The 2,500-nt window shown below is 49.7% G+C and overlaps 1 pseudogene; it reads left to right on the forward strand.

Moving 5' to 3' along the window:
* The window catches only part of LOC144590293 (28S ribosomal RNA), a 10,723-nt pseudogene that overhangs the window by 4,983 nt on the left and 3,240 nt on the right, over positions 1–2,500 (forward strand).

Genomic DNA, 2,500 nt, shown 5'->3' on the forward strand with positions numbered 1-2,500 from the left:
ATTGCATCCCGGGGTGGCCGCTATAAATCCCTTCTGGCGAGGGTTAAGCGTAACTGCCTCCGACAGTCTCTTCGCGATGAGTAACTATGACTCTCTTAAGGAGGGTCGCTGGCAAAGTTACCGTAGCTGAGGGCGTCTTTTCGTGTTCTCGCCGTCCTCAGTGAGTCGTACCTCCAAGTGGTTCCCGCTGGAAACGACGCTAAACATCCAAGCGTCGGCAGAAACGACTCAGAAAGCAACACGAGATGGATACCGATCTGCGGAGATCGGAGCCCGTGCAGACACGGGAGGCAATGCAAAAAACAAATATGGTTGTCAATCCCCAAAGATTGCACCTATCCGGATGGGACTTGTCCCGGACAAACAACGTCCCCGCAAATGAGCCACCTGCAGCGGCCCACTGCGCAAAGTGCAAAAGCTGCACTCGAGCCAGGTCATCGTCTGCGAGACCTGTGCTAACATCCTCTTCCACCCAAACTAGCGAAGAGGAGTTGAGACCAAGGAGATTACCACCTGAAATCATGCCTTGCAGATACCCGGTCCGGCGAGCCAGAGCCAAGAGGATCGGGAAACCAGCAATGGAAGACAAAGAGGATGCGAACACGTCATCCCTGGAAGGCCAGGATCACAGTGTAAACATCCAAACTCAAACCTTCTACAGCCGGCTAATCAAGACCTCTGGCACAGAGAAGGAAAATGAAACGACAACCGTCAGTAAGCCCACAGAAACACAAACCACCGATGACAGTACCTATTACGAAAATGTAATCATAACGAAACCGAAGGACAACAACAAGCCACAACCGGTAATTATTCACTACCCAGTGGATGGACTATTTTGCTCAAAATGCAATGAAATTTATCACACAGTTGGATTATTCAGGACACACCTGAATAAGAAACACCAAATCAAAAGCTTCCTCACTGTATGTGGGAAGTGTAACAAAAAAGGAGAATTCCACGCCATTACATGCCACTACGCCAAATGTACGGGTCCACCACCACCCACCACAGAAGGCGTTTTCCCCTGCGAAGGATGTGTACTACGGTTCACCACACCTAGGGGTCTCAGCCAGCATGAGAGGCACAAACATCCAGCAATAAGAAACAAGAAAAGGATTGCAGCAGCTAATCCTCCGAAAAAAACCCGGCAAAGCTCCGTCTGGTCGGATGAGGAAATAAAAATGCTTATCGACCTGGAAAAACGATTCCAAGGTTCCCGATTCATCAACGTCGCGATAAGCGAAGTTATGACATCAAAGACCAATAAACAAATCTCAGACAAGCGAAGGGACCCGAATATCAGAAGGCTGGCGGCTGAAATCGAGGCCCAGAGCAGGAACATCCCCGAAGAAACGGGTAACGAAACGGAACCTGAGCCTGAAACTGAGACTGAAGAGTTGGCCGCGTCCGACCAGGGACACACCAAAACCACTGCCCGACCAAGGGAAAAGACGCATGGACCCCCAAAACATCGAGATCTAGCTGAACAGATCACAAAGGCAGAGGAACTACTTGGCGATGGACACAACAAAGATCGGTGCATCGAGATGGTCGAACAAATCACGGAAGGTTTGATGGACAAGTTCTCTCCAAAGCCTCATAAAAACAAGGGTGGAAAGGCGGGCAGCAATAAAAAAGAGCACAGAGTTGCAAACCACCCAAACTCTGGTGCAAGAAAACGACGGGCCGCAAAAAAACACAGATACAAAACCACTCAGACCCTGTATCAAAAAGACAGAAGGAGACTGGCACGTCAAATCATGGGCGCGCCAGCTGCATCTAGCTGCCCTCTCAGAAGGGAGGAGCTGGAGAATTGCTTTCGAGCAAAACTATCACAAGTGAACAACAAAGCAAACATCAGCAAAATGGCACAGTATAATGGCACCACAAACATTAACCGGCTAATGGAAGCCATTGAGCTTGAAGAGGTCGAAAAGGCGATAAGCGAGATAAACGCGAAAAGTGCAGCGGGACTGGACGGGATGAAGGTGGAACACCTGGAAAACATCATTGGTCAGGATGCGACAGTGATACCTCGCCTCTTCTCTCTATGGCAGAAATTGGCATTCGTACCAACAGCCCTGAAAAGGAGTCGGACTGTGCTAATTCCTAAAACGGAGGATGCAGAACTCCTCAAGAACATCGACAACTGGAGGCCCATCACAATCGGGCCGATGTTGCTCCGGCTCTTCACAAAGATCATCGCGAAGAGACTGTCGGAGGCAGTTACGCTTAACCCTCGCCAGAAGGGATTTATAGCGGCCACCCCGGGATGCAATGAAAACATCGCGATCCTAGAAAATATCATGAAGGGGGCAAAGAGCAACAAGAAGGAATTGGCGGTAGTCTTTGTAGACCTGGCAAAGGCATTCGACTCCATCGGTCACAAAATGCTCACAGTTGGACTCAAGAGGATGGGTATACCGAACAGGTTCATTCACCTAGTGCAGAGTCTCTATACCGACAACACAACGGTCATAGAGGGTGACAGGACCGC

Source organism: Rhinoraja longicauda, unplaced genomic scaffold, assembly GCF_053455715.1.
Source record: "Rhinoraja longicauda isolate Sanriku21f unplaced genomic scaffold, sRhiLon1.1 Scf000165, whole genome shotgun sequence".
Taxonomy (NCBI): Eukaryota; Metazoa; Chordata; class Chondrichthyes; order Rajiformes; family Arhynchobatidae; genus Rhinoraja; species Rhinoraja longicauda.